The sequence below is a fragment of the Rhinoderma darwinii genome, chromosome 1, assembly GCF_050947455.1.
Source record: "Rhinoderma darwinii isolate aRhiDar2 chromosome 1, aRhiDar2.hap1, whole genome shotgun sequence".
NCBI classification, from domain to species: Eukaryota; Metazoa; Chordata; class Amphibia; order Anura; family Rhinodermatidae; genus Rhinoderma; species Rhinoderma darwinii.
Genome location: NC_134687.1, coordinates 249,377,621 through 249,397,785, shown reverse-complemented (window position 1 = coordinate 249,397,785; position 20,165 = coordinate 249,377,621). Strand labels below are relative to the sequence as shown.

Here is a 20,165-nt window from a genome sequence, read left to right as displayed (position 1 = left end):
CGGCTTCCCCGCACCGCGACTACCGCTCCCCCGGATGACATCACTCAGGACGCAAGACAGGGAGGAGACTATCTTACCATGCATTCCTGGTCTGGCTATTTCCCCAGGGCTCCGCTCCAGCAGCATTAGCGGGCGCAGTGCACTGTAAGAAGCCCAACAGGTCAGTCAGACTGTGGGCTTTGGTTGTATGGGGGCACTGATGGGGGTCTAAAAATGGCAAATGGGCAGAGGATTCAGTGAGTATTATGTGGAGTACACACCTATCACACAGTGGTATAGAGGATAGATCACATTGGTGTACACCACCTGGGTATAATATATGTTGGAGGAAAGGAGAAGAGGAAAGTGTGTGATCTATTAATATTTAACTTTTATTAATATACATTAAAATTGACAATTGAGCTAAAAATCCAATGGTGCAATTGAGTATGTGCGAGTGACCCTCAAACTCACATACTCGTTGACCATATGACCAGTGTAGGAATTTGTGCTGCTGTGAATTCACATTAGAATTTGTGCTGCCTGCTTAGGTCACAATGGAAATCACATGAAGTTCTGTGCTGCCAAGGCTTGGCAAGCAGCACAGTGTGAATAAGTTTAAACTACCTTCATTACAAGTAGCCATGAGGGACCCCCCAAGGATGGTCAGTAAGCATGTGAATTGTATCACATATAGTAGACGTTCAATTGTGCTGTCAGGCTGTCTCACTATAAAGTTTAATTTTTACATTTATATATAAGTGTGCTGCCGTGCGGTTAGCAAGCAGCACGGTGTGAATGTGTACCAGCCAACTACTCTATCACGATGGTGCTCCTGGGTGCCGGAGCAGCAGCGTGGTAGAAAGCTGTGGCTGATACAGTGCAACGGCACCCAGCTGTCAGCTAGGGCAGCGCTGTCAGTGAGTCATCTAAACGTCAGACTCTGTTCCCGACAGTGCGGGACCCAGCATGTGCGCTGTGCCTGGAAGCGGGGCGGCAAGACATTGAGCGCTAAGTGAGCGGGATATCCTTGCAAGACAGAGTTATCCCTGCAAGGTAAGAAACGTGCTTTACTCCCGCAGGTGGACGGAGCAGCAATGTGGGGGAGACCGTGCGATGGATTATCCAACGGCGATCAGCAGTCGATGCAGCAGGTAAGTAACAGATCACACCCAGCTGCTAGTATGAGACACAGCAGGGTGTGTTACGAGCTGCACTGTTGTGCTAGTGGGACGACTGACAGCTGTCAGTTGTTCCGATTATAGAGTAATATTAGGCTGGTGACCGATTGAATTTCTGCTGTGCAGCTAGGGCCATGTATTGCACCATGTATTTATAAAAAGTGCTAAGCACCCGATGCGCAATTCGCCAGCATTCTGGCTTCTTCTAGGGGTGGGGGACCGCCATAAAACTGCCCTATAAATAGGGCAAGAATTGATTGACAGTCAGGACAGCCAATCTTAGGCCTGGGATAAGAATTGATACAAAGGTCATATTGAAATAGTGGATGACCAAATTAGATGAAGGAATATTAAGTTGTAGATACCCATGGCTAAGTAAATGGTCAGTAATGAATGAATGTTTTCCAAAATTAGAAAAATTACATGACAAGATGTATACAAAAAAGAAGATAAATTAATGAGGAGACAGAATTATGATATAGAGCGGGGAGAAATTATATATAAAGTTGGAATCTATATATAAATATGAATTATCTATAGGAAAGTTGGGGTGAAGTTGGCATTTTCACCTCAATACCTATTGTTAAAGAAAACAGCTAAACCCAAAGTTCTCATTGTGTCCAAATGGATTGACTGTATTAAAATTGAAAATCCACTCACTCTTTTTTAAGGAGTGCCAAGTCTAAATCTCCCCTTCTAATGGGCAGGCGTATTTGACATATAGCCCAGCCTTTGAGAGTAGTCCAGTTCAAATTGTGCTTAATTTTGAAATGTCTGGCTATTGGGGTCGGGCAGAATGGTTTATTTTTTGACTGGCATTCACTTAGATTTTTATCATAATTAATTATGGAATTAATGTGTTCTCTGATATGGATACGTAGTTCTCTCACTGTTTTGCCAATATATTTGAGACCACACGGGCAAAGACAGTAAACCACCCCAGGTGTGGTACATTTGATGTGGTCTCTGATGTGATGGATGATTCCATAGGCGTCTATGAACTGTCTTTTTACCAGAATTCTGCAGGCCCTGCACATTTTGCAGGGGTAGAAACCAGGATTCAGAGTTGCCTTGGTTCTGTTCTCTCTTGAGAAATGGCTCCGTATTAGCATATTCAAAGTTGTCTTACCCTTCCTATATCCTAAGGATACTCTATTTCCTAAGATGTTCCTAAGTATTGGGTCACTGAGCAGAATTTTCCACTGCCACTTGAGGATGTTGTTAATTTCATCCCAATTTTCATGGAAATCCGTGATAAAATGTGGTTGTTCTCGTCCCCTATCGACTTTCACCTTTGGGGTTAATAATGTCTGACGTTCCGTCCTCAGCGCCCAATTGTATGCCTTTTTAATGATTTTTTTTAGAATAATTCCTCACTGACAGTCTGTTCTTTAATTCTGCTGCCCTCGTTTTAAATAGCTGGAAGGTGGAACAATTTAGTCTAAGATGCAGAAATTCCCCTTTTGGAATCCCTTTGATGGTGTTTACAGAGTGAGCACTGGTGGCATCTAGGAGGCTATTTGTAGCTGTATTTTTACGATACAGATCAGTCTCGGTTATGCCATGTTCATTTGTGAAGAACTTTACATCAAGAAAAGGAAGCACAAATTCCTACACTGGTCATATGGCCAACGAGTATGTGAGTTTGGGGGTCACTCGCACAAACTTAATTGCACCATTAGATTTTTAGCTCAATTGTCAATTTTAATGTATATTAATAAAAGTTCAATATTAATAGATCACACACTTTCCTCTTCTCCTTTCCTCCAACATACACAGAGGATTCAGTGCCACCTTGGTGCCCATTTACCACTTATTGCCCCTTTAGTGTCCTGTTAAGTGCCCCTTCAATGCCCATTTGCCATTTATTGTTCTTCTGTGACAGAGAGTACTAAAGGGGCAGTAAATGGCAAATATGCATCAAGGGGGAACTGAACATAAGGACACTAAAGGGGAAATAAGTGGAAAATGGGCACCAAGGTGGCACTGTACGACACTGTTAATAAATGACAGATGGGCACATTGTTCAGTTGCTCCATAGTGCACATTTACCATTTGTTGCCTTTTTAAAAAAAAATTCTGTTGAAGCAGTAGAGGAGAAGTTAAAATAAAAAATAACTTATGCTTACCTTTCTCCTCCCAAACGTTCCTGCTGGGGGCTCCCGTCACCTCTGTTCACTGTTTGTATACAGAGCAGCTGCAGCGGTGATGTACTGTCGACATGATGTCACCACTGCAGCCGCTCTGTATACAAACTGAGAACAGTGGTGACGGGAGCCCCCAACGCAGGAACATCTTGGAATAGAGAGATAAGTATGGGCTGCTTTCTTATTTTAACCCTTTCAGGACTGAGACATTTTTTGCTTTTTCATTTACGTTTTCCACTACCCTCCTTCCTAGAGCCACACATTTTTTTTATTTTTCCGTCAATAGGGAGGTGGTTATTTTTTGCGGCATGAGTTGTAGTTTCTATTGGCACCATTTAATGTACCATATAATGTACTGGGAAACTGAAAAAAAATCTTTGTGGGCTGAAATTAGAAAAAAACTGTCATTCCTCCATAGTTTTTTGGGTTTCGATTTCACGGCTTTCATCGTGCAGTAAAAACAACAACTTAACGTTATTCTGCGGCTCAATACGATTACGGTGATACCAAATTGATAGAAGAAATCTATTTGTTAAAAAAACCAAAACACATTTCACCACATTCTGAGAGACATAACTTTTTTTATATTTTTGTCTAAGCGGTGTGAGGGCTTATTTTTTGCGGGACGAGCTGTAGCTTTTATTGGCACAATATTTTGCAACTTTTTGATAATTTTTTATTAAACTTTTTTTTAGAGCTAATGTGGACAAAAAAAAGCGATTTTGGCTATTAACTTTTTTTTTTACGGCCTTTACAGTGTGAGTTCAATAAGAAGTAATAAAAAGTACCAACATTGCCCACGTGGACAGCCGTTTTAATAGTTTTTCCTGTTATACGAAAGATAGCCTTTGTGCAAACGGAGTAAGGGCCAGTTCACACGTTGCGTAAATACTGCGGATTTTCCGCAACCGAATTCATTGCAGAAAATCTGCAACAAATACAGTAGCAGCAAAGTGGATGAGATAAAACAAATCTCATCCACACGCTGCATAAATACTGAGCGTAAAAAACTGACCATTGTATTTGCGTAAACGCACCTTATTTGTTTCGGGTTTTCCCCATTGTATTCAATGGGAGGTTAATTCCGCAACAAATAGCAGTTGCAACGTTTTTTTGCGGCGGATTCACAGCGATCCTGCCGCAAAAAACGGCACTCAGAAAACAAACAATATATTATACTTACCTAGGAATCTGTCTTTTATCCTCCTGGGATGTGGCTTCATCTCATGTGACCTCCGCTGCAGCCAATCACAGGCTGTAGCGGCGGTCACATGGATGAAACGTCATCCCAGCAGGCCGGCCTGGATGATGTCAAAGGGCCGGCCTCCTGGGATGACGCTTCATCCCATGTGACCGGTGCTGCAGCGGTCTCCTGGGATGAGAGGTCATCCCAGGAGGCCGGCGTGCGAGCAGGCTGTCTAAGTGCTGCAGTTTTCCGCAGCAGACATTCCAGGCGAGAAACTGCCACATAGTTTGGTGCGGTTTTTCACCCCAAATTCCCTGCGGCGCACATGGCGGACACGCTGCGTACTTTTACGCACCGTTTCCTCCCCGTGTGAAATCAGCCTAAGGCCTTATTTACACGAGCGTTGCGCACCTCGGACGTGAAAAGCGGCAGTTTTTCACGCCCGAGGTGCATCCGCGCTAGGCGCGCGGGATGCGATGTCTCGCATTTCCCATAGATGAGTCTATGGAGGGATGCGTAAAGCGTGAAAAATAAGGACATGTCCTATTTTCTCACGGACCCTTCACACGGTCCGTTGAATCAACGGCTGTGTGAACGGCCACAGTGAAAAGGTCCGTGGGGCGGCCGATATTTCAACGGCCGTCACACAGACGTTTAACACGCTCGTGTAAATAAGGCCTAAAGGTAATTTCACATTACATCCTGCCCATCCGTGTAATGTATTCACCGGGAAAGCGCCCAGAACGTATGGTAAACAGTCCCATACACCTGATGGAGGTTAAAAAAGCCTCAGTTCGGATGGGAATGTGCAATTTTATGTAGTGGCGTAAAAAAAAAAAAAATTATACTGCATGTTTTTTGTGTCCATTTAATTAATGTATTCGCCAGGAGCTTTTCCGCCGCATATGATAAATGGACAGGCAGGACATAATGTGATAACAGCCTTACCAAAACATAGGCCTTGTTCACACTGTGCTAAAAATGGCAGAAAAATCGGAAGCAGAGCGCCTCCAAACATCTGCCCATTGGGATAATGGCGTTCTGTGCCGGCGTGGCGTATTTTACGTGGCCGTTTTGAAAAATGGCCACAGAAAAATACGGCCACAAAAAAGAAGTGCATGCCACTTCTTCAGCTGTTTTTGGGTCCATTTTTCATAGACTCTATAGAAAAACAGCTCCAAAAACGTCTGTTAAAAACGCAGTGAAAAACGAGAAAGCGCGACTTTGAATAAAAAACGGCTCCGTATTTTGAGACATTTTTTATTTTGTGCGTGCACATACCCTTAAAAACACTAGTGTTTTTGTAAAGTTATTTTTAAACTACAGGCGCTTTTGACACGTATTGCAGTATATTGTGCAAGTGATCGCTGGTTAGATCGCTGGTTGAAGTCCCCTAGGGGGACTAATAAAAAAAGTAAAAATTAGTTAAATAAAGTTTTTTTTTATGTAAAAAAAAAAATGAAAAGTAAAAAAAAAAACCTTTTCCCATTTTCACCCTAGAGCATAGTAAAAAAATAAAGAAATAAACATATTTGGTATCGCCGCGTACGTAAAAAGTCTGAACTATACATGTATCATTATTTAACCCGCACGGTGAACGCCTTAAAAAATATATATTGTAAACGCCAGAATCTCTATTTTTTGGTCACCTAATCTCCCACAAAAAATTAAATAAAATGTTATCAAAACATTGCATGTACACCAAAATGTTATTATTAAAAACGACAGCTTATCCCTTAATAAAATGGTTAATGAGGGTTGTGTGGGGGTGTTTTATTTCAATAAATATATTTTTACTATGTCTTTGTATTTTTTTTTTACTTTAATGGCAGCTGACAGGTTGACAGCGTCCATTACTAAGGCGGGGCTTAGTGTTAGCCGGTGAAAAGGCTAACACTAACCCCCATTATTACCCCGTTACCTACCGCCACCAGCGGTGCCAGGAAGAGCCGGGTACGATCCGGTACCCGACTATCTGTAGTGATGGTTGTGCACTAGGGCGGCCGCAGGCTGGTATTATTAGGCTGGGAAAGGCCAAAAACAGTGGCCCTTCCCAACCTGGTAATGCTAGCCTGCTGCTGCTGTGTTGTATCTGGCTGGTTATGAAAAATGGGGAAGACCCCACATCATTTTTTTAAATAAATAATTGGACAGCACGATGTGGGGTTCCCCCATTTTTATAACCAGCCAGATACAACATAGCAGCAGCAGGCTAGTGTTACCAGGGTGGGAAGGGTCACAGTTTTTGGCCTTTCCCAGCCTAATAATACCAGCCTGCGGCCGCCCCGGAGCCCCTCTGTCGCTACAGATGGTCAGGTACTAGATCGTACCCGGCTCTTCCTGGTGGCGCTGGGTACCAGGGTAATAATGGGGATTAGTGTTAACCTCTTCATGTCTAACATTAAGTCCCCCCCTTAGTAATGGGTGTTGTCAATCAGCCAGCATCTATTACTAAGGTGGTAGTTATAAAGTTTAAACAAAGACATAGATAAAATATTTTATTGAAATAAAAGTTCCACACAACCCTCGTTATCCATTTTATTGAGAATAAAAAAAAACGCAGTTATCGAAGTAGTCTTCGAATCTGAAGTAGTCCAACAACCGAACTTGTAAAAAAACACAAACACACAAAAATAATTAGTAACACATCAAAAAGGAAAATAATTCTTATACTTACCTTTTCTGGGTCCAGCGCTGGAGATGCAATGTCAGCGAGCTGGGCCCTATATCTAATCCTATAATGTGTGATACTGTCTGCTGGGCCCTATATCTAATCCTATCATGTGTGATACTGTCTGTTGAGCCATTGTATCTAATCCTATAATGTGTGCTACTGTCTGATAAGCCGCTGTATATAATCCTATCCATAGCTATAGGGTCGTAGTGCTATAGATATGCTGTCTTATATATATATGTATATATATATATATATATATATATATATATTCATACACACACATTTTTTTTGTGGGGGGGGGTGCATATGTTTTGGGGCTATTCCCCCTGATGTTTTAAGTCCTTAGTGACGCTCCTGGCTGCTAGTGCTGCATTGTTGGATCACTTAGGAGACCCAGCAATGCAGCTGAAAACTGCGGGTCATCAGCCATGAGAAGTTTGGGGGAGTGGGGCCCAAGAAGAACCTTTGCATCGGGGCCCATGAGCCTTTAGCTACGCCGATAGATAGATAGATAGATAGATAGATAGATAGATAGATAGATAGATAGATAGATAGATAGATAGATAGATAGATAGATAGATAGAAGGTATATAGAAGAAGTCCTCCAGCTCACCTGACACTTGCTGTATGTGTCGCGGTCATCGCACGGGCTCTCGTGTCGGCACACGATGGGTATAGACAGGCAGAGGCAAAGGGGCTGAGTCCAGCGCTGAAGAGGGTAAAAAGGAAACTAGTTCCAAGTTTACTAGGTATTCAATTAAAAAGGTCCAATAGGTTGGAGTCCTGGTGTGCAGACGGGAGTAAGTGACGATCCAGTCCTGGAGCCTACGCGTTTCAGACGTTAAGCACGTCCTTAATCATGGCTGTTTAAAGTTTAGATGCTAGGGCCCTGGTTTTTATATGCATGAGTTCCGGTTTGTGCAGCTGGTTGGACTTAATTGCGTGTCAGCTTACGATTAGTCATTGGAACGCAGGCCAAAGCGTTTAGAAGTTCTACATGTATAACTGCTATGAAATAGAACATTATTGTAGACTACACTTATGGAAGAATGAGGAGCAAAGCCTGGAGAAAAAGAAACAGTGTGTTTTTGACTGCAGGTTTTTTAATGCGATCAAGAAGTGTTGGGACATCGCTCCTGTGTGTTGCGTAGCGTTAACTCATTTGTTTACATACTAGGTCTTGTGTGTATTATTGGCTAGCCGGATGATCCAATAGGAAGCAAGGGCACCTGACGGGCCTCCTGGAATCAGCTGATGCTCCAGGTCCACTCTTGTTCAAGGTAAGTAGGTATATCGTGGTATCTACAATAATACATATTAAAATTTTTTGGTTTTACAAAGAGTGTATATGAGAAGTGAGCTTTAGATTAGATTTTCACTATGGAGCAACGTGGTATATAAATGTAGATAGAAGACGACATGTAGTTATAACGGGCGACGTCTTATTGAGAAATTGCATTATATTTTCTCAGGATTGTTCATACAGGCGGTTTATTTGGTTTGCGTGTTTTCTGTGCATATTTGTCTGTGGAGAAAACCTCCATTCTTATTGCGTTGCTGTGGGCAGGCATGAACTAGTGTAAACTAAGGATGAATAATGTTTGTAAGTCTATGCAGAGTGTGCTACAATTAAATGTCCGAGGCTGGGAAAAATGTGTATTGAACGGATTAAGTATATGTGATGTTCTAGTTTGTGCATAGTACAAGTAGTCTTGTAGTCAACTAATGATGGAACTATGGATATGTTGAAGTTAATTTGAATTGAAAGATGAGTCAATTAGGGGAGGGCCCTTGGTATCTATGCGCTGGATCGAAGTATAGGTGTAGAGTGCAGGGAGTGTGGGGAAAAAAATGACGAAAATTAAGAAAATAAGGTGAATGTGAGTGAGTGGCTAAAAAAAGTCGTAATATTGTGTCGATTGCATAACAAAAAGCACATGTTATGTATGCAAAAAATATTAGTTGACTTTAGGAACAGACGGAGAGAGATCATTGGCTTGAGACTATTGCTCATAAAGCATTAATTACTGTACGAATAATGGGATGTGTCCTTTGGAATACAGACTAAAGTTTAATACTGGAACATAAGTTCTTTCTTGAGGTTGAGTCCCTGTGGGAACCTTGTTTTTAGTCTGTATATCCAAAAAGCCTCTCGCAGATGAGTTTTGTGTTTTAAGTCGCCTCCTCTTTTGGGGAGATGGATTTTTTCTATGGCGAAACATCGGAACAATTTTACTGATCGATTATGGTGATGGATGAAATGTTTGGAGGCACTAGAAATGTTTAAGATGTTTGCATTTCTTATATAGCTGAGGTGTTCAAGGATCCTAATTTTAAATTTACGGTTCGTGCAGCCTATGTATTTTAGTTGGCATTCTATGCATTCGATGATGTAAATGACAGATTCAGAATTGCAATTGATGTAATTTTGGATAGTATAAGTGTCTAATTGTGTAGAGTCACTGAAAGTTTTTGTAGGGTAAGCATATTGGCATACCTTACAGGGGTGCTGTCCACATTTGTAGAACCCTTTGGTTTCCAACCACGTTGATTTGGTCTCATGTGATGTAAATAGAGATGGTGATAGTGTGCTGCCTATTGATGGAGCTTTTCTTGCTATTATTCTACACCCTTCCTTCAGGATGGACCTCAAGTCGACGTCCTCCATGAGAACAGGTAAGTACCTATCTACTAGATGTTTTATTTCCTCAAACTGGTTACTTTGCTGTAGAACCAAGGTTGGTTGGTTGGACTCTGGTTTGGTCGTTTTGTGCTGTTCTAAAAGAAGGGTTCTTGGTTTTTTAGTAATAATGTCTCGGGCTCTATTGAGGGACCACTGTGGATAGCCTCTATTTCTCAATCTGGTTGTAATACTTTCTTGCTCTATATTAAACTGGTTAGTTGATGTGCAGTTTCTTTTGGCACGATGAAGTTCTCCTACTGGAATGGCTTTAATTGTGTGTCTAGAATGATTACTTGTAGCATGCAAAATGGAGTTGGCTGAAGTGGGTTTCCGGTACGTTTGAGTTGTAATAATTTGACCTATTTTTCCCTCTAGTTCTAGGTCTAAAAAGACTATTGACGTTTTATTGTGGTTGTAGGTAAACTTGAGATTGTAGGGGTTCTGGTTAAGATAGTCGACGAAGTTTGGAATATAATCAATGGGTCCCTTCCATATTAGCAGGAGGTCGTCGATATAACGTCCATACCACTCAATGTTTGTGCCATGAGGGTTGTTGCTAGAAAAAATTTATGATTCCTCCCACCACGCCATTACCAGGTTTGCAATTGATGGGGAGAATTTGGCTCCCATAGAGACGCCTTTCAGTTGGAGAAAAATTTTTCCATCAAATTGGAAGAAATTGTGCTTCATTAGGAACATCAGTACATTTAGGATATAGGTTTGAAAATTTCTATCGTAAGTACTGTGTATCTGGAGGTGACTTTCTAAGGCAGTGTAGGCTACATGATGAGGGATTGATGTGTAGAGTGAGACAACATCGCAGGTTAGCCAGGTATAATCCTCGTTCCACACTTTGTCTTTTAAAGAGATGAGGACATTTTTGGTATCTTTTAGAAAACCTGGAGTTTGCTGAGCCAGAGGTTGTAACAAGGTGTCGAGCCATTCGGATAATTTTTCTAATATGGATCCTATCCCCGAGACTATGGGTCTCATTGGTGGGGGATTAATTAGTTTATGGGTTTTAGGTAAAGCGTGAATTATGGGAGTAATAGGTTGTTCAACATATAGATAATTAAATTGTTTCTGATTGATGAAACCCCCTTGGAGACCTTCGTTCAGTAAACTTTTCATTAAGAATTTTATTTTCACTGTTGGATTTGAGTCAAGTTTTTTGTAAGTGTTTTCATCAGATAGCATGTCGAGTATTGATTTTTGATAATCCGATTTGTTCATGATGGCAATTCCTCCGCCTTTATCTGCCATTTTTATCGTAAGTTCTTTGTTGTCCTTCAAGGTCTTCATTGCTTTTTTTAGGCGGTTGGGCATGTTGGGTTTTGGATGGTTAGTTTTAAGTCTATCTGCTATACTTTGTAATTCTTGTTCAATGATAAATTGGAATCGGTCCATGGATTCTGTTCGTGCATTCACGGGATAGAATTTGGAGTTGGAAGTTATAAAATTTGAAGCCATCATGACAGTTTGGTCCGGTCTTTCCGGTTGCAGACTTTCTAAACATGCTAAGGTTCTGAGTTCTTGAAAAGAGAATTCGGACGTGAGTTGATGTTTATGGTTTTGGGAATCCCTGTTGGATTGGCTTGTAAAAGTTGTGGTGGTATTCAAGTCTTCTGTTGTGATGGAATCCTTGAGGAAGTATTTTTTAACGGTTAAATTGCGAATAAATTTGTTTATATCTAGCAATGTATTGAACAGATTGAAGTTGTTGTTGGGGGCGAAATTAAGGACGAGAAGAAGTTCCAACATGTTCTTCTTCTGATAGGCCTACGTTGGGGGTTACGTTTGAGGAAAATGCCCTCCTTTATATACACTGAAGACTTTCATACAGAATGGAACCAAACTCTATCTGACTGTTCCATCAAGCTAATGAACCTCATCACGAGACAAGAAGAACAAAAACTAAAAGAACTGGAAATTAAAATAATGGACATCAAAAAAGAACTGGATGTCTACTCAAGCTTACCTTCCTTTTCACAGCTGGATATACGTACGTCTTCTTACATCGACAAACTAGATCTTTCCATAGCTGAAACAAAGAAATCAAAGTTTCAGCGGGACACACGAGACTATATGAACAACGAAGTATATAACTGGAATCGAAAGGAACGTAACTTTTCCAGACCTAGACCCATTCTAAAACAACGCAACCAACAATACAAGCGATACAGAGACATACCGAGTAGGGTAAGCTTCAGTTCCACGGAACCCGACTCTGCAGAAGGCCTATCAGAAGAAGAACATGTTGGAACTTCTTCTCGTCCTTACCACAGACAAGAAGCCATCGCACAAACGTCAAAAAACGAGGTAGGAGGGGCGGGAGGAAGCACAAATCGACCCTATCAAGAACAAACCCGTCACCTCCGGTCGCGAAAGTTCCAGCACTATTAAATTCCAACATAACGAATCTATCATCCTTTCCTCTCTCGGCAGACCAAGAAGAAGTCCTCACCCTGGGCCTCAATTTCGCCCCCAACAACAACTTCAATCTGTTCAATACATTGCTAGATATAAACAAATTTATTCGCAATTTAACCGTTAAAAAATACTTCCTCAAGGATTCCATCACAACAGAAGACTTGAATACCACCACAACTTTTACAAGCCAATCCAACAGGGATTCCCAAAACCATAAACATCAACTCACGTCCGAATTCTCTTTTCAAGAACTCAGAACCTTAGCATGTTTAGAAAGTCTGCAACCGGAAAGACCGGACCAAACTGTCATGATGGCTTCAAATTTTATAACTTCCAACTCCAAATTCTATCCCGTGAATGCACGAACAGAATCCATGGACCGATTCCAATTTATCATTGAACAAGAATTACAAAGTATAGCAGATAGACTTAAAACTAACCATCCAAAACCCAACATGCCCAACCGCCTAAAAAAAGCAATGAAGACCTTGAAGGACAACAAAGAACTTACGATAAAAATGGCAGATAAAGGCGGAGGAATTGCCATCATGAACAAATCGGATTATCAAAAATCAATACTCGACATGCTATCTGATGAAAACAGTTACAAAAAACTTGACTCAAATCCAACAGTGAAAATAAAATTCTTAATGAAAAGTTTACTGAACGAAGGTCTCCAAGGGGGTTTCATCAATCAGAAACAATTTAATTATCTATATGTTGAACAACCTATTACTCCCATAATTCACGCTTTACCTAAAACCCATAAACTAATTAATCCCCCACCAATGAGACCCATAGTCTCGGGGATAGGATCCATATTAGAAAAATTATCCGAATGGCTCGACACCTTGTTACAACCTCTGGCTCAGCAAACTCCAGGTTTTCTAAAAGATACCAAAAATGTCCTCATCTCTTTAAAAGACAAAGTGTGGAACGAGGATTATACCTGGCTAACCTGCGATGTTGTCTCACTCTACACATCAATCCCTCATCATGTAGCCTACACTGCCTTAGAAAGTCACCTCCAGATACACAGTACTTACGATAGAAATTTTCAAACCTATATCCTAAATGTACTGATGTTCCTAATGAAGCACAATTTCTTCCAATTTGATGGAAAAATTTTTCTCCAACTGAAAGGCGTCTCTATGGGAGCCAAATTCTCCCCATCAATTGCAAACCTGGTAATGGCGTGGTGGGAGGAATCATAAATTTTTTCTAGCAACAACCCTCATGGCACAAACATTGAGTGGTATGGACGTTATATCGACGACCTCCTGCTAATATGGAAGGGACCCATTGATTATATTCCAAACTTCGTCGACTATCTTAACCAGAACCCCTACAATCTCAAGTTTACCTACAACCACAATAAAACGTCAATAGTCTTTTTAGACCTAGAACTAGAGGGAAAAATAGGTCAAATTATTACAACTCAAACGTACCGGAAACCCACTTCAGCCAACTCCATTTTGCATGCTACAAGTAATCATTCTAGACACACAATTAAAGCCATTCCAGTAGGAGAACTTCATCGTGCCAAAAGAAACTGCACATCAACTAACCAGTTTAATATAGAGCAAGAAAGTATTACAACCAGATTGAGAAATAGAGGCTATCCACAGTGGTCCCTCAATAGAGCCCGAGACATTATTACTAAAAAACCAAGAACCCTTCTTTTAGAACAGCACAAAACGACCAAACCAGAGTCCAACCAACCAACCTTGGTTCTACAGCAAAGTAACCAGTTTGAGGAAATAAAACATCTAGTAGATAGGTACTTACCTGTTCTCATGGAGGACGTCGACTTGAGGTCCATCCTGAAGGAAGGGTGTAGAATAATAGCAAGAAAAGCTCCATCAATAGGCAGCACACTATCACCATCTCTATTTACATCACATGAGACCAAATCAACGTGGTTGGAAACCAAAGGGTTCTACAAATGTGGACAGCACCCCTGTAAGGTATGCCAATATGCTTACCCTACAAAAACTTTCAGTGACTCTACACAATTAGACACTTATACTATCCAAAATTACATCAATTGCAATTCTGAATCTGTCATTTACATCATCGAATGCATAGAATGCCAACTAAAATACATAGGCTGCACGAACCGTAAATTTAAAATTAGGATCCTTGAACACCTCAGCTATATAAGAAATGCAAACATCTTAAACATTTCTAGTGCCTCCAAACATTTCATCCATCACCATAATCGATCAGTAAAATTGTTCCGATGTTTCGCCATAGAAAAAATCCATCTCCCCAAAAGAGGAGGCGACTTAAAACACAAAACTCATCTGCGAGAGGCTTTTTGGATATACAGACTAAAAACAAGGTTCCCACAGGGACTCAACCTCAAGAAAGAACTTATGTTCCAGTATTAAACTTTAGTCTGTATTCCAAAGGACACATCCCATTATTCGTACAGTAATTAATGCTTTATGAGCAATAGTCTCAAGCCAATGATCTCTCTCCGTCTGTTCCTAAAGTCAACTAATATTTTTTGCATACATAACATGTGCTTTTTGTTATGCAATCGACACAATATTACGACTTTTTTTAGCCACTCACTCACATTCACCTTATTTTCTTAATTTTCGTCATTTTTTTCCCCACACTCCCTGCACTCTACACCTATACTTCGATCCAGCGCATAGATACCAAGGGCCCTCCCCTAATTGACTCATCTTTCAATTCAAATTAACTTCAACATATCCATAGTTCCATCATTAGTTGACTACAAGACTACTTGTACTATGCACAAACTAGAACATCACATATACTTAATCCGTTCAATACACATTTTTCCCAGCCTCGGACATTTAATTGTAGCACACTCTGCATAGACTTACAAACATTATTCATCCTTAGTTTACACTAGTTCATGCCTGCCCACAGCAACGCAATAAGAATGGAGGTTTTCTCCACAGACAAATATGCACAGAAAACACGCAAACCAAATAAACCGCCTGTATGAACAATCCTGAGAAAATATAATGCAATTTCTCAATAAGACGTCGCCCGTTATAACTACATGTCGTCTTCTATCTACATTTATATACCACGTTGCTCCATAGTGAAAATCTAATCTAAAGCTCACTTCTCATATACACTCTTTGTAAAACCAAAAAATTTTAATATGTATTATTGTAGATACCACGATATACCTACTTACCTTGAACAAGAGTGGACCTGGAGCATCAGCTGATTCCAGGAGGCCCGTCAGGTGCCCTTGCTTCCTATTGGATCATCCGGCTAGCCAATAATACACACAAGACCTAGTATGTAAACAAATGAGTTAACGCTACGCAACACACAGGAGCGATGTCCCAACACTTCTTGATCGCATTAAAAAACCTGCAGTCAAAAACACACTGTTTCTTTTTCTCCAGGCTTTGCTCCTCATTCTTCCATAAGTGTAGTCTACAATAATGTTCTATTTCATAGCAGTTATACATGTAGAACTTCTAAACGCTTTGGCGTGCGTTCCAATGACTAATCGTAAGCTGACACGCAATTAAGTCCAACCAGCTGCACAAACCGGAACTCATGCATATAAAAACCAGGGCCCTAGCATCTAAACTTTAAACAGCCATGATTAAGGACGTGCTTAACGTCTGAAACGCGTAGGCTCCAGGACTGGATCGTCACTTACTCCCGTCTGCACACCAGGACTCCAACCTATTGGACCTTTTTAATTGAATACCTAGTAAACTTGGAACTAGTTTCCTTTTTACCCTCTTCAGCGCTGGACTCAGCCCCTTTGCCTCTGCCTGTAGATAGATAGATAGATAGATAGATAGATAGATAGATAGATAGATAGATAGATAGGATACATATACTATATGGCTAAAAGTATGTTGATACCAATTAAAATAATCAGTTCAGATATTTTAGCCTCAAGCAAACAGTCATGCTATCTCCATAAACAAACATTGCTAATTGTGCTGAAGCCATAGGATGCCACCTTTGCCACATGTCAGTTTGTGGCGTATCAACAGCTCAGCCAGGAAGTGGTAGATCACACAAACTCGAGTGCTGAATCATGTGGCGTGTTAAAATCACCTATCCTCTGTTGCATCACTTACTACAGAGTTCCAAACTGCCTCAGGAAGTGACAACAGCACAAGAACTATGTTCCGGGAGCTTCATGAAATGGGTTCCCATGGTCGAGCAGCTACACACAAGCCTAAGATTACTATGTGCAATGCCAAACATGTCGGATGCATAGTGCCTACTATTAAAATTGGTCGTGGACTGATAATGGTCTCAGGTGGTTTTTCAGGTTTCCCATTAGGCTGTTACTTTCAGTAGAGAAGAGGCCGTACTGAAAGAAGAAAAAAGGAATAAGGGAAGGCCTCCATGACTAAAATAGATGGGAGGGACACAGAGTTGGCTGGCCTATGAGAGGAAAGGGGGGGGGGGGACAGCAGGAGGGCTTGAGTGAGAAGGGGTGGGGATTGAAGGGGATGTACCTGTTTCCTGTTTGTGCTCTCCCTCTCTTCGCCAGGACACAGAAGCAGGAACATGTTTGTTACCCCTGCTGCGTCTGATGAGGAGGCTATGGAGCTGTTGCGGGCCGCAGCAGCCTCTCAGGGTCCTGGATGGCTCGGAGCACGAGTAGCGACGCTGCTGCAGGGACAATCGGGCGCTCCGGTCCAGGAGCGAGCAGAGTCGGCTGGAGCAAGCGGGGAGCGCTCTGTCATGCCGGTGGTCGCGGGGCTGCTGGAGCAGGCCGAGGTACAGGACCGGCGTACCAGGGGGTCGGGCAGGAGAAGAGGAGAGCCCGTTTCCCCCATGACTCAGGCCAGGGCTGGCACTCCCGGCGTGACGCGCAGCACGAGGCGCTCGCGCCCGCCCGCAAGGCTGAGTCCTGAAGACATCCCGCGGGCGCGGCGGCGCAAGAGGAGCCCATCAGTGGACCCTGCAGGCCAGACCCCAGGGCGGCCTGCCGCTGCTCTTTCGTCTGGTCCTGGGAGGAATCCCAAAACGCGGCAGCGCCCGGCGGCAGCGGCGAGGAGGACGCGGCCTTCACTTCCGGTCACATCCTCTCCTTCTTCAGCACGTGGCGGAAGGGCAACGGCGACCCTGCATGGTGATGTGCCAGCCAGAGGGTCGGCTCATGGTGTCGTCGAGGTGGAAACGACCAGAGGTCGCAGGATGAGGTCGGTGGTTGGAGTGCCAGGGACGGAACAGCTCGGAGCTGGTTCAGCGGGACGGATGAGGCATGAACTGGACCTCGGCCAATTGGATGATGCGATGTCACCCCCCCTTTACTCAGACGAAAATCGGAATTCCCCGTGCACACATTGCCAATGCGGACAGCGCCAGAGGGAGTCCGGAGCATTGGAGGACGGTGAGCGGCGGGCCTCTCCACGTGGACATGGGGGTCCGGCTGACGGGTTCACAGCCCCTGGGCAGCCTGGTGAGTTGACACCTACGTTACCATTTCCAGCTTTATTGATGTCGGGTATCGGTGTAGAGGGTGTCGAGGCGGTGGGCGTCGCGGCGGAGTCGGGGGTCCCGTTGCTACAGGCGGGTGCGGGGGATAGTTTGGCGGAGTTAGTGGGATGTTTAAAAGTGTTAGTGGGGCGGCTAGGTGGTTCCCCTTCCCAAGAATCGTCAGGTGTGGCGCCGGCCGCGGTGTGGGGGGGCAGTGTTGGAAGCGCTCCGGTTCGTCAAAACGGTGGGGGGTTGAATGCCGGGGCAGCGGTGGCAGTGGCGGCGGCGGTTCAAACAGACTCGCCAAAGGAGGTTGATAGGGTGCGTCTTGATGATCGTGCGCGCGGGGAGGTTTTATGTTTGTTATGAGGGCCCGTTAGGGGCGCATTTAAAGCAGGAGGTAAAGGAAAGGATTTGGAAGGACGAGTATGTGGAGATTTTTTCCTTGCTTCCGCTGGAGAAGTTTAATTTAGATAAGGTGAAGCGGGATGAAACAAAAAAGGATGAGGAAGAAAAGAGACGGTACAGGTTGATTCCAAAAACGTTCGTCAATTGGATGCAGGCTTTTGCAATTTTGGCGAGCGTTATTGGGGAAAAGGCGCCAGATAATTGTTCCGGCTTGTTTTGTTATTTGGATGCGGTGGGGGAGGCGCATCGGGTTTATGGGGGCCAGGCCTGGCTTCGTTACGATGAGCAGTTTCGGCAGAGGAAAGCGGTGCGGCCGAATATACGGTGGGACCATAAGGACATAGCCTTATGGTTGAAAGTGACGGCACTTTATAAGCAGGGGCAGTCCTTTCCCGGGAGCGGGAATGCAGCAGGAACTTCCGGCGGGGGTAGTCAGGCCTCAGGTTCAAAATTTGGGACGTGTTGGCAGTTCAATGAGGGGCAGTGCAAATTTGGAGCGACGTGTAAATTCAAGCATGCGTGTTCACATTGCAGCGGGCAGTCACATGGAGCGTCTAAATGTTTTAAGAAGGGTAAACGACAAGGGGGAGCCAGCGGTGCATCTGGTTATGGGGGAGACTCCGGTGAAACTCATAAAGATGGCCCCCTTTCTAAGTAGGTACCCCAATAAGGAGGGGGCGCGGTTGATTAGTTTAGGTTTTGGTTACGGTTTCATTATTCCGCCCCCTTTGCATGAGGTCCCTTTCACGCAGCGCAACCTTAAGTCGGCATATCAGCATGCGGGGGTAGTCTCGGAAAAAATCCGGAAGGAGATTGATCTGGGCAGAATGGCGGGCCCCTTTAGCACGATCCCAGTTCCAGGTTTGGTGGTGTCACCGTTAGGGGTGGTTCCAAAACGAGAAGGTAACAAATTCCGGCTTATTCAGCATTTGTCCTTCCCGAAGGGGGCGTCGGTTAACGATGGCATTGACCAGGATCTCTGTTCTGTGGTCTACACGTCGTTTGATGCGGCGGTAGCGTTGGTACGTGGTTACGGAAGAGGGGCTCTGATGGCAAAAACTGATATTCAAGCGGCGTTTCGTTTGTTGCCGGTTCATCCGGACAGCCAGAGGTTGTTGGGATGTTATTGGGAAGGGGATTATTACATTGATCGATGCCTTCCCATGGGTTGTTCGTTGTCGTGCGCGTACTTTGAGGTGTTTAGTTCTTTTTTGGAATGGGTAGTCAGGGAGGTCGCGGGGGTGGAATCAGTTATTCACTATCTCGACGATTTCTTGTGCGTTGGCCCGTCGTGTTCGGGGGTTTGCGCAAATTTGTTGGAGACGGTAAATTGGGTGTCAAGGGAGTTCGGTGTACCCTTGGCTGTGGAAAAAACTGAGGGTCCGGTGACGACCATTTGTTTTTTGGGAATTACTATCGACTCCGTAGCAATGGAGTGCAGATTGCCGGAGGATAAGTTGGGGGATTTGCGGTTGGTAGTGGAGCGAGCGTGTCGGATTAGGAAAATTACGCTACGTGAATTGCAGTCCTTATTGGGGAAGTTGAATTTTGCCTGCCGCATCATGCCGATGGGCAGGGTTTTTTGTCGGCGGTTGGCAGCGGCGACGGCGGGGGTTCTGGAACCCCATCATTTCATTCGTCTGGCTGCAGAGCACAGGGAAGATTTACAGGTCTGGCTCCATTTTCTGGCACAGTATAATGGGCGCTCTCTTTGGATGTCCCGGGCGTTAGATAGCTTCGATTTGGAATTGTTCACTGACGCGTCTGGGGCGGTGGGGTTCGGGGCGTTCTTTAAAGGTCAATGGTGCGCGGGAAAATGGCCGGTTGCATGGGTGGAGGCGGGACTGACGCGTAACTTGGCCCTACTCGAACTGTTTACCATCGTGGTGGCGGTCACCATTTGGGGAGACAGGTTCCGGGACAAAAAAGTGCGTTTTCATTGCGACAATTTGGGGGTGGTGATGGCTATAAATAATACTTCGGCGTCGTCCCCTCCAGTGGTTCGCTTGTTGCGTCAGTTGGT

General features: G+C 43.6%; 1 long non-coding RNA gene across 1 annotated transcript in view; it reads left to right on the top strand.

Moving 5' to 3' along the window:
• Nucleotides 1-565: 565 nt before the first annotated feature.
• LOC142740784 (uncharacterized) overlaps nucleotides 566-20,165 on the top strand; it is a 33,607-nt gene continuing 14,007 nt past the window's right edge. Inside the window, exons 1-2 of the long non-coding RNA XR_012880881.1 lie at nucleotides 566-644; nucleotides 936-1,035. This is a non-coding gene — a long non-coding RNA (uncharacterized LOC142740784). The remainder of the gene's footprint in view (nucleotides 645-935; nucleotides 1,036-20,165) is intronic.